The following is a 13196-nucleotide window of genomic DNA, read 5'->3' on the forward strand; positions in this document are numbered from 1 at the left end:
GCTTCTGCTGTCGTGACAATACGGATGCATATCGTGACTGAAGGTTATTAGTGTATGCTAATGACTACATACATAACCACTTCCTCGTCCGTTCTTATGTTTTGTACGTCCGAACATGGCTACTAACTGCACCTTGTTCGCGGATAGGCAACATTACTGTGTAAGTATTAGCCGGTGCGCAAGGGAACACTCCTTTTAGGTTTTTGCAGACCTCGATCGACGATATTTTGGTATCATCAATAGAACGCTAAATTTCCTTTTCAGACGGTGATCTACGCAGTTAAGCAAACTATTTGTTCACTGGAACTTATCGGAAGGTAAATGTTCTTGATGTTTTAAATTACTGGCTCTAATGCTTAAAGTGTTGCGAAATAACTAACACGTGATGAGTTAGATCACATAACGCCATCGATCATCGTTTGGAGACTAATGTGTCGTACATCAATACTTCAGATATTTGTCTCGAGCGGAGTCTGACAAATAAGGAAAACTTAAGCTCAGAGGAGCAGAATTTGCGAAGTAGTGAAAGTCCTCGCTTTCCACAAATGTTACTGGGGTTCAATTCCCCAACGCAGCATTTGTTAAGTATCCCCAACACTCCGGTTTCCAGCGTTTTCCGGGTTTCCCCTCTCACTAAAAACCAACTTTGATGTCTGATGATTCGATGTACCTTCTCCCCAATTAGTAGAGCTGTTCAGCTCGGCTTTATAATCTGGAGTCATAAGTTAAGCGCTTGGTAAACCCAATCTTTAACTGTTCGGGCCGGGAGAGGCGACAACCGGAAAGTCAAGGACACTAAACAAGTCATTCACTTGGCCTCTTTCTTGACCAATGGGGTTTCGGCTTCTTTTCCTTCTCTACTTTCTCAGTTGCAAACAGAAGAAGATGTCTCATTTATCTCGTGTTTGGTTGACCATCGAGCTGTGACGTGGCCGGATCGATACTTGAAATAAAGAAGGAGAAAGTGCTTCCTTTGAAATTTGTAGGTTTGCGGGTTCTAACCTCGACCTGAACAATACTTGGGACACAAGAGGAGAAAGTGCTTCCTTTGTAATCTCGTCTTCAAATAGTTACACTTTCAAGTCTTCTCGCTTGAGGACTATAAACCGTAGACCCCGCTTCAGAAATATTAGGGAGCTTAAGCACGCGCGTTTTTGAGACGCGGGCAGCAACCGGAAAAGAACATTTCGCGAGCCAGGACAGCGGTGTCTCCCAGATTTTTATACTAATCATCTCTAATATAATGGAGAAAAGATACTTAGCAATGTAAATGTGATTGTGTGAAGACAAGTTAAAAGGGAAAACAGGTCACTTCCGGTTGCCGTCCGCGTCTCATAAGCGTCGCGTGCTTAAGCTCCCTAATTTCAATGTTCATAAGTTTCCTGTGGGACGTTATTAAAGAACCCAGACACTATTCGTGCGTTAAGAGTAGGGGATGGAGTCCCCGGTGTTGAGATGTCTGTTGTGAGTGTATCATGGGTGGGTGGATATAGCAGGTCCACACTAGCTGAATAGCTGCCTTCAACCTGCCCAAGCACTTAACGAATTACGAATACAGAAAAGTGTAACCGTTGCGTGATGTTTTCAAGCTGTTCGGGAACTGTGTGAAACTAGTAGTATGGAATTTAGGAGATTGGAGAGACAGTGCTCGCGTCGTCCACATAATAATTATTAATATTTCGCATGCCAGAGCAGTAGTGCCGCTAGATTTTTAAACTAATCATCTTTTATGGAGGAAAGAAACTTAGCAATAAATGTGGTTGCGTGAGGACAAGTTCAAAAGGAAAACCACGTGCAGTGGATGCACAGACATTGTTTTTACTTACGAAACTGTTTAAGCTTCCTGTCAGAGGACGAACTCTGTGAGCTCTCTACCCCAAACGTCGTTAACTCTTGCGGAAAGCGTCATGACATATTAAGTAGCATTTATTCCCATAATTCTTTAACGATTAATTTTGCATGTAAGAGAGAATCTTTTTACCTATTAAAAGAAGAAAAGTCGTTTCAACTGCGCAACACCTTATAAGGAAATTTCGCAAGTCATTCCTTAAAGGTTTACGAACTGCGTCATTTAATTGCTTGTTGTAGCTTGCCAAGTGAAAAATTTGCGTAAATTCCAAGAGGATAGTTAAAATTTCTAAAGGAGACCTTTGCTGGTATTTGCGTGATCTCTCCGAAGTCACAGACGCGTTAAATTCGAATGGTTGCCTTAGATAACTAACCACTACTTAACGGATTAAACTTGATCATTCGTCGTATTTGTCTTTTTTTAACTTTCAGCATTTTTATCATATTCATCATCTGGCTATTTAAGAAGTACAAGTATTTTGATCAGGTACTGAAATTTGTATCTTGCTCTCTGCGTTCTTTTTTGGCGAATTTTATTGAACATATCAGCCGACAGATCGTTGATCTTGCATGCTTGGCCGACAGTTGGTTGATTGCCTTCCTTCTACGAAATGTTACGAAACGAACTCTTGGAAACTGTAAGAAAGTGAAAATAATCAGGATGACTGTAACGACAACGCTGAACATGACAACGATATTAATGGCAAAAATAATGTTGACAATCGAATGACGTGTGGTGAAGATGTCAATAGGGAGTTTAAGAAATGACGACGGCTACGGCAACGACAACGCCCAGGAGCTCCTCAAGGGGAGCCTCTATCTCCACTAATTCCTTGAGTCAACCCTTTCCCGAGTAACTTTATTTTTAATATCAGGTTTTTCCCAAGAAAAGTAACATATTTTCCTTGACGCTGAGAGACCTTTGTTTTGATCGGCTTTTACAACAGTAGACGTGCTGAATCGCCCAAGGGAGATTGGCTTTTACAACAGTGAGCGTGCTGAATCTCCCAAGGGAGGTGTTCTACAAATAAATCTACTCGGGAAAGGGTTGACTCCGACGCCAAGTATGGGAGATAGAGGCTCCTCTTAATGAGCTCCTGCAACGCCAAAAAGCAGTAATATTATTGGTTGAAACTGAACCAAAACGATCGTGCTGCACGTGCGGCACGCATTTTTGAACAGTTCTCTCCCGTACTCGTCAAAACTACTACGTGAAATGACCAAATTTGAGGTTTTGACGACAACGTGGATAAACTACAGTGAATCTTTCAGTCTCGCTCTTTACTTCAAATCTGTCCGTACCAATCCAGTTATAGGACACTTCACACATATTGAATGATATAAACAAGATGGAATAATCATGAAATACTTAGCATAGCTCAAACTTATATTTTGAAGTGACGTTTTCGTCGCCGTAGCCGTCGTGGTTTCTTAAACTCCCTAATAACGATGATGAGGAGGACGGCGAAGATAATTATGATGATGACGGTGTATGAGGCCACCTAAGCAGAAACAGCCATAAGTCAAAAAGGGACTTTGCCGAGTGCTGGCACAAGTCGATGTAGATGTAGATGATGATGACAATGATGACAATGACAATAATGATGACAATGACGCTGATGACGATGATGGTAATGGTGATGGATGATGTGATGATGACGATGATGATGGCGATGATAATGACGATGATGGTGAGAATGACAATAATGATGACAATGACGGTGACTATGGTAATGGATGATGATGATAATAATGATGGTGATGATGATGACGATGACAATGATGATGACAATGGCGATGAAGACAACGATAACGATGCTGGTGACGATGATGGCGATGATGACGACGATGATGAAGATGGCAATAATGATGACAACCACGATGATGACGAAGAGGACAATGGTGATGAAAGTGACGATGATGATGACGATGACGATGGAGACAATGATAACGATGACGATGACGATGGTGATGGATGATGATGATGATAGCGATGACGATGACGATGACGATGACAACAATGATGGCAATGACAATGAAGACAACGATAACGATGCCGGTGACGATGGTGATCATGATGACGATAATGACAATAATGATGACGACAACAATAATGATGACAATGACAATGAAGACAACGATAACGATGCTGGTGACGATGGTGATGGATGATGATGATGAGAAGGGGCAGAAGAAGAAAAACGACGACAATAATCATAATTATGATAATGAGGATATTGATGACAAGGAAGATGAATTTAACGAGGCTAACTCGATAACTTCGCGGGTCTATGAGCCTTCATGCGTTAACTATAATAGCATTCACTTTTTATTGTTTTATATGTCTTTTCTTTTCTGTTATATATATTAAATTGAAATTGTAACCAGTTGAAGGACAAATAAAGAGTTGTTGTTGATGACGATATGATAAAGAGGAGGAAGAGAAAGAGAAAAAGGATGTTTGCAAAAACTATTTCATTTTTTTTGTGTTTTCTTTTCAGCGCTTGATCCTGGCGCTGGGTGTTGCAGCTCTCGGTGAAAGCATTTCTCTTATGCTGGTGAGCAAGAAATTTAATATCGCAGGAGTGGCCAAAGGAAAGCCAAAACAATGAATTACTCAAAATGAATATCCTCCGGAAATATTCGGGTTTTTTTTTTACCTTTTTTAAAACAATACCGCCTGAAAAAAGTAGCCTTTTGCTCCCTCATTTGTGGCATAATGCATGTGTTATCAAAGAATGGCTACCCAAAGAATGTGAAACAAAAATTGGGTGAAGGATTTTCCACAAATGCAATATAGAGAAATTTTGCCCTAAGAACACTACGGCGCATGTTCTCCTACATAGAGTTTCCCAGAGCCTTGAGTTGATCCAAGGCTCTGGTGACGAGAATGTTATCATTCTTGAAAGTCCTTGACACCAACTGCGTCAGTCTTGCGCAGATAGCGTGACATGCTACGTTATGCGTGCCCGTTTTTGAGTCATTTTCGGCAATGTTCGGAAATTATCGGAAAATCTTCGGAAATTCCGTTAACGTGGAAACGAAAATCCTATGCATTTGAAGTCAGTTATTCAAACTAAAAGGATCTTAAGGGCTAATTTGCTCACTTTTTTCTCCTTAGACTGGTGTACCGCAACAGAGAGGGCACTTTTGTCAATTCCAAGCATGGGTTAATACGTACTTTGGTAACGCAAGGGTATCATTGTTTAAACAATACGTTGTTTACAAGGAAAGCCAGGAGCCCATCACCCGGAGCCTCCAACTTTTGTATTAACCCTCTGAATCAACCCTTTCCCGTATCTTTTCACTTTTAGAAGCACCTCCCAGGAAGGGGGGAGGGAGGGGGGGGGGGGGGTTTCGCGGGTTTTTTCACAATAGCCAATCATAAGAGACCTATGCTCGGCCAGTGATTACATCACGTGCAGCACTCCCGAAACACGAAGATATTTCAAAATGATGAAAAGATACAGCAGTTCTAAAAATAAAAAGAAATGGGACAGAGTTGACTCAACAATTTAACGGAAACACAGATACATACGGGCTTATTCGAGCTTGGAGTTCTTAAAAAATACAATCTTTCGTGCCTGCAGGCTATCCAATCAGACATCACCTGATTGCGTGCTGTGTTATCTTTTGTACATTATGCTGTCATTTTTTCGAGCATTTCAGTGAGGCAAAAGAATTAAGCATTATTCTAGCATTTTAGTAGCGTTTTATCAGAAAAAATGAAAGTAGATTTATTTTTTTACGACAAAGTCAAGAAGATCAATCCTAAGATCACATTGAAACATCGCTTATCTTCCAATACAACAGCAAAGACTAACTTCCCGTCACTAAAATCAAATCATGTATTGTTCACTTATTATACCACATTTGTGTTGTACATATACGTCTTTGTGAAGCTGAGCCTTTATTTATGTTGAAATGTTGAAATTAAAAACATTCAAATACTTTTTCGAGGGAGACTAAGCATTTTAGTGGGGATGAAAGAGCTTCAGTCTCTTACGCAGGATTTTCTGCACACGAATTGATGCCAGAATGAGATAAATTTGGTTGAGTTCACGTGAATTCTAAACAGCCTATACTAGACTGTTATATCTATGAAAACCTGAGTTGGGAAGCGTGAATGAATGACTCGTCGGTTTCAATCTGAAAATTAATGAATTTTAAGTGATTAAGCTTTTACGCTAGGAAGCACTTAATGTCTGGCCTTCTGGAAATGGTTGATTTTCTTTGTCTTTGCCCTTGTCTCGATGTTTCCCAGGATTCAATGCGTTTCGAAAATATCGAGGACCAGACGAGAAAAAAGTGTAAATTTAGGCATTAAGCGAACGGTACATAACGAACCATATTTGAATTACTTTCGTGGTTCGCCTGTCCACGAATAGAAGTGTAGCTGTAAACATGATGAACTTGTTATTATTGCTTTTAGTGCTTGCTGTCTTGGCCTGGGTTTGTTGCATTACGTTCAACATTTGGAAAGCGTTGAGAGGGGACAGAGCTAAGAGACTAGAAAAGTAAGTAGTGGATTGAATGCTAAGATGTTGTCTTCGACTACTCCTTCATGTTTTTCAAAAAGGAGGCAAAGTCGGCCCGCCTTTTCCCGCCCGTAATGTGATGATTAGCTTATTTGACTTTCCGTGTCTTTTGGTTGTGGCCAAAATAATAATTACTTTCGTTTTGGGTGAAGCCTAACTCACAGCTAATTAACATCTAGCTGTGGTGCTGTGCTCCGACATCAAACATGGACTGTACAGCGGCAGTCGGAGGCGCCTTTGAATGCTTTCAGCCCGATATCGTGAGCTGCGCCCTTTCGCAATTCAGCCCCCAAGATACTGCGGCAAGAAAAGGGTGATTATCTCTGCCAGTCATTGTTATTGTTATTGTTTTACAGATTTCAATTACGAACCGTTGTAAATGTCATCTTTTTTCTTTTCTTAGGTACTATCACATCATATCATGGAGCGTGCCGTTCGTTGTTGCGTGTCTTCCATTGATCGGGGACTCGTACGGACCAGCAGGGCCATGGTGGTGCGTATAACACTATGACTCTTCGTTTTCCAGTTTGCTAAAAATGTCGCGTCACTCCATTGACCAATAGGAAGCAGAATCAATCGTGAACCCCCTGCCACATTTTCGCGCGCTTTTTTATTCAAGTTACAGGTGATTGCTTTTAGATCTGATTGGTTCATCGCACTCTTTAATTCTGTCGCGGAAAGCGGCTTTTTTGATAAAGAAAATTTCCCGTATTTTCAACAGAATTTTGACAGACGGTGGAAATGTATGTCACGCAATTCTCGTATCAATCTCATTTCAGTTTCTTTAGAACGCTTTTGACTCATTTGTTCTCAGAGGCTGCGATTTTTTTGGTCAGCGAACTATTGCCTGTTCCGAAATTGTTGTTGAAATTGTTGTAACACTATTGGTTCAAATATGTGGCGCTACTCAAGAGAACAGGCAGGGAGTCCATAACTCGTGGCCTTTCTCGTTATGAACTACCAAGAGGTTATAATCCTTGTTGCTGGTTACAAGGAAGGTTGCCTTTCGGAATGGAAAAGCCTGAAATCGTAAATGAAGCGTTTCACAAGCCTCAGCTCCAATGATGATTATTACTAACTCTCTCTGTTTTTGTAGTTGGGTTGCAGGGGACGTGGAGTACAGTGCAATATGGAGATTTGCCACGTAAGATAACTGCCCTAGAAATAGAAAATATTTTGCACTATCCTTAGCACCCTGAAATGTCAGTATTTGTTTTCTATGAGAAGACAAAAAAATCATCTCAGAGGAAATTTTGTCGGACAGAATAAGAATTATTTATTACTAACACGGATATTGCTGATGATGACGTCATCGACTTTCTTGGAGTCTCAAGCTAGAATAGTTTTGGATTTTTTACTTTGTTAAACGTCCACGAAATTGAGAGATGAGAAATGAAGTACCCAGAGTTGGTCTCCCTTAATCAAATGAGTTAGAAATTTTGTTCCAGTTGCCTAGAAAGCAGTAAGCGAAGAAAACGACAACATCGTCGCTTCAAAATATAAGTTTGCGCTGCTATATTAAGTCGCAGCATTATTCCTAGCCTACGTAGCAAGCGCAAGAGGAGAGGGAAGCGAAGCGAGTGAACGAGCCGCGCAGAAAAGGGATCTGGGAAGGGATTTCCCTCCCTTTTCTCCCTCCCCAGTTCCCTTTTCCACGTGTCTCGGTCATTCACTTGTTAACAGGCTACATTATTCCATCTCTTTTACGTTGTACAAAATTGGAATTTTACCTAGAGTTAATGCCAGTGCTCTGCGATCCGAAAATTGTAAAGGTGTTCCCCATTAGGAATTTATCGACATTCTTTTTTTCTATCTGGTTATCAAACAGGTACTACATTCCTCTTTTTCTTTGCATCATTGCTATTCTTGTTGCAAACATCTACATCTTTGTTAAATATCGACAACGGGTGAGTATTCCATCACCTAAAAAGTATCTCAAGCTCATTCAAAAATGGTGAGCTCGGAGTAAATCCTTAAGTAATTATTCCTTAATTTTCTTCTAAAGGAACCGTATTTTTGAAATAAGGGAATGGTTCCCTAAATTGGCCAATTACACTTCGTGTACTATCTGAGAAATATAACGATAAAAAGAGTGTGTTCACATGACCTTACAGCGGCCATGTTGGAGGATCGAAATACCGTACTCTTGTGGGAATTGAACTCCAATTTTCTGCACAATTTTCCATTTGTTTTAGTATGCAAATATGGCTGCTGGTCACGTGAGCGAAAACACTGTATAAAAAAAGCGTCAAGTAAAGCCTTATCATTTTCACTAACTTCGTTTTGTCTCGCCGCAAAATCATGTCTGGTTCACACTAACGTTTTCCTAGTTTTCACACATCCACACTATAAAGCTCAACAACTATGTAAACAACTTTTCCCCATTGTTTTCTCTTTACGCTCTTTTACCTATCCCACTCGTAAGCGTTTTCAAAGCTTTCTATTCCCTGATGTCATCGTTTTTATTTTCTGATTTTTCTAATCAAAACGTATGTGAGTCTTATCGGAGTTATCAGCAGTTTTGCCACATAAACGAGGCTAAGGGGTCATTGACCCTTAAGCCTCTTTTGCATGTAGTTTTAAACAAAAGAAAATGTGCCTGCAGGCTCAACTCCAATAAGGTCCATTGTGAAGATAGGGCAGAGGAACCCAACGTCAATTTTCGGAAAATATCTGTTCGGAAGACGATTTGAGATCTAGAATTTTCGGAACATTTGTAGTAAAATTTCTTGCTTGCCTGCCTCTCCTAGGATTTTCGAACATCTGAAAAATGGTATAATGGCCCCTTTTTAACGGATTTTTGCCCTAAAAAGGTCACCTAGAATTTTCGAAAGCCTTTTTTCTGGCTGAAAATTTCGAAAAGGTGAGTTTTAATCCCTATAATCTTCGGATCACTTAACTTTCAGCTAGGCAATCCCAACAGATTAAAGATTTTTAGGGGGTAAAAATATGCCTATATCCACCGTTTAAATACTAAAATACGTTTGACAATGCTATGTTTAAGTGGTTTTCAACTATATTCTCGTTGGGTGCCTCCGATATGGCTCCGCTGATCCTTAATTAATAATTGTTTTTTTATAGGGATAACGCTGGGAGGGAGTTCACGGTAGAAATAACACCGCAGAGGATGAGCAGAGAAAGGTTTGTCACGGGCCTAATTCAAGAATACCGAATATTCCTCCCTACTGAATGATTTAAACAAAACGAGAAAACTACCTGGGGCCGGTTGCTCGTCGCCTGGTTAGCGCTTTCCGTTGGTTAAAAGGTATCAAAACCTAGAGGTTTCCATGGTGTTTATCGCTGGTCAGCGCTAACCGTGCTTCGAGCAACCCGCGGCAGGTGTCAATTGAGGGTGGTTCGGTAGAGATGCGCAAAGAGTCCGCGCTGAACGTTTCCTGCCAATGAGAGAAAATATCAAAGCTTGAAGCTTGTCAACCCGTGTATTGAAAAAACTTGACTCTGAAGATGACTGCCGCTCGCGTTGGCGAGACGTCAATCAATGTCACCAAGAACGGTCACTCAAACGGACAATCTTATTGCATCAAGTTTTGGTGTGACTCCTGGGTTCAAGCCATTTGCTAAAGTACAAATTCAATGCAATATTGAAAGATGCAACCACTTGGATGTTCACAAAACGTCAAGGATTTCAGGGAGACTGAAAAACATATCCCTTGTTGTGGTCAGCGTCGGATTCGAACGAGGAGTATGCGCATTCAAATCCGGCGCCTTGAGTCCAGGACCATACAGATAAGATAGAAAAAAAATCCACATTTTTCAATCTTTACCTTCCTTTTCCTTCAGACAGTGATGAACTCCTTGCTGGCCTACCCGTGCATCTATCTGGTACTCTCACTGGGTCCTTTTGCTCACAGGTAACATTAAGCAGTATGCAAACTAAAACAAAACAGTTTTCAATAGACCATATTCGTATTCTCAGTATTGGACTGGAACTAGCTTGCAATGGAGGCTAATGCGGGGGGATATATTAAAAAGTATTTGCATTTGAAAAGATTCCCCCGCATTAGCCTCCATTGCAAGCTAGTTCCAGTCCAATACCGAGAATACGAATATGGTCTATTGGACCCCGGAAGTAAGTTTGCAACGCTTGGTAAATCCCAGGAATGGCGCAACGGTGAGAGCGCTCGCCTTGAACCAATGTGGTCCGGGTTCCATTCCCAGACTCTGCGTCATCTGTGGGTTGAGTTTGTTGGTTTTCTACTCTGCTCCGAGAGATTTTTTCCCCGGGTACTCCGGTTTTCCCCTCTCTTCAAAAAGCAACATTTGATTTGATTTGTTGATTTCAGTTTACAGTGTCCCCAATTAGTGCCCAGTTGAGAAGAGATCCTGGGAACGAGGTTGACTTGAAGGGTAATCAGTCAAAACTAAAATGTTTCTTTTCCTTGCAGAATTCACAACGCCGTTTCTCCTAAACCAAGTTTTGTCCTTATTCTGGTTCATGTAATATCAATCCCCTTGACAGGTAAAGACCTTTTCCAGTGAGTTCTTTCCATGTGGAGACTATTTACTAACGTGATCAGCGTACATTGTCTCCCAACCAAAACAAAAGAGAGTTGCGAACGAATGAAATTTAATTCCCGTGGGATTGGTTTGAGACCATTCTCGTCACCAGAGCCTCGGATGTTATGTCTGCGGATGACCCGAGGTTCTGGGAAACCAACACCATCTCTTCCTCAAATTGAAGGATGAAGTGAAGTATAATTCTCCATTTTGATCTCTCTGTCCCAGGACTTGCGGTAGCAAATAAAAAGAAAAAAAAGTAAATGCAGCCCCTGGACAGGGTTTGAACCCGGATCACCCACTTTGAAGGAACTGTTTTTATCCACTTAACCACTAAAGATCAACTGACAAGAAAATGTGCCGATTATTTACCAAAACTAATTAGTTTATTCATATAAAATCATTGCTGAATAATGGTTAAGTCTGAAGTTTGATTTTAAAATGGTTAGCTTTCTCTTGAAGTTTGGTAACCGACATTTTTCACTGTATAAGCTTGCTTCTTAGCGGGTGTTAGTACATGTTTACAGCGGCACTTTTGAAAGAAAAAATATTTGACATTAATAAAAAATTACATCGTCGCAGTTATTGATGTGGTGGTCTAGTGATTAAGTGAAGGGGTTATTAATCACACGTTCCCAGGTTCGAGTCCTGCGAGTCCAGGCATTGGGGTTCAGCTTTTAAAAGAAATATGTTCATTTCCCATGATCCCTATCAAGCTTTCAATGTCCAAAATGAACGATAATACTTCACTTGAAAGAAATTGACAATTAATAATAATCCCTCAATTGAGGGAGAGACTTGGTTGGGGAAACGCCATGCAGGGGAACATGCGCTGTAGGGTTCTTATAGCCAAAACCTTGCGACGCCTGCTCACTCCTCGTGCTAATATGAATGCACTAATAAGAGACACTTTTCATTGTTTTTCACGAAAACCAATGGGAAGACACTTTGTTACAGGGTTCCCCAGAGCTCTTCTCTCCTTCAGTCATGCGCAAAAGAAATGAGAGCTCTGGGGTCGAGATTGGTTTGTATTAGTTTTCGAAATATATGAAGTAATTCTGACTCTCTATGTCATATTCATACAGTATATAAGAGACGTTCAGCCAATCAAACTGCCAGAATGTCGCCACTTGGTAGATGTTGAAAGGAAGGACAGTTTTTGGTCAGAACTGAATAAAATTCTAAACCGGAAGCAGTCTCTGTGATCTTCCAGGCAACGTGTACCCCAATGTGATTTATGCTAGCAGCGCAAGAAGGTTGTACCTCTGCCACACCCAAAATCTGCAGAATGTTTCTGGCGATAAATGGACGGCCATTTGTGGTCTATTCGCTTTCGAACACTTGATCAAAATATTTCTTGTCGAAGGATAGTATAAACAATTCTTAAAAGCCGAAAAAACTGGGAAAAGACATAAAACAAACCTGTCCAGTGTTTAATGAGCGTTGGTTGGTCATTTCAAAGCCGCCTAATCGGAGAGGACTAAATTTTGTCTTTCTTGGTACTTCGAATGTCCGATTATACGCCGGGATGAAACTTATTGCGCAAACAAAAGTCGAATCCTCGTTGGTTGCGGTCGCACTTGGAAAGAAACACGGTGTAACACAAATGACCAGCTCCCAACGTCAGTGGCTTCATAGTTTAGTTGGTTAGAGCGACGCACCGGTATCGTGAGCTCACGGAAACCCCGTTAAATCCTGAATTTTTCAGGCTTCTCTACGCAATTGCTAAAATTGCGTCCGTAACTTTTAGGATCATAGCTTTACTTGAGTGTAACACTAGTCTTGGCACTACTCTACAGTGTCACATCTCGAATGCGACCGCAGCCTTTTCTGATGTTTTGAACACTGAACAATAGAACACAGTGTATCTCCTAGTATCTCCTAGTATAGTATCTCCACAGTATCTCCTAGTATCTCCTAGTATCTCCTAGTATAGTGTATACTGTTTTAGGAGTATTCCTATTAAAGCTATTCCTATTTCCTATTAACTTGATGTAACACTAGTGTTAACTCCCTAGTGCCACCGCAACCATTGTCGGCTTTGTAATATCACGTTACCGCCGTGTCATTTGTAAAACTGGGAACCAATGCGCCATCTTTACAGACAAAATTAGGGGGTGGAAGGGAAGAGGGAATGTTTAGCAATATTTTGCCAACGAAGATCTCAAGTGACAATGACTTGCTTTGTCCCTCATCCAGGTTTGGCGAATGCCATTGCATTTGGATTAAACAAAGACACGCTAAGAAGACTAAACTGGGCTGACTTGAAGGTATCGTGAAACAACAATGAAA

The 13196-nt window shown here is 40.8% G+C and overlaps 1 long non-coding RNA gene and 1 pseudogene across 1 annotated transcript in view; one reads left to right on the top strand and one right to left on the bottom strand.

The window, feature by feature from the left end:
- The window catches only part of LOC138029361 (cyclic AMP receptor-like protein A), a 17435-nt pseudogene continuing 4239 nt past the window's right edge, over positions 1–13196 (top strand).
- LOC138029363 (uncharacterized) overlaps positions 8361–13196 on the bottom strand; it is a 106923-nt gene continuing 102087 nt past the window's right edge. Inside the window, exon 4 of the long non-coding RNA XR_011127873.1 lies at positions 8361–9149. This is a non-coding gene — a long non-coding RNA (uncharacterized lncRNA). The remainder of the gene's footprint in view (positions 9150–13196) is intronic.

This window comes from Montipora capricornis, chromosome 13 (assembly GCF_036669925.1).
Source record: "Montipora capricornis isolate CH-2021 chromosome 13, ASM3666992v2, whole genome shotgun sequence".
Lineage (NCBI taxonomy): Eukaryota > Metazoa > Cnidaria > Anthozoa > Scleractinia > Acroporidae > Montipora > Montipora capricornis.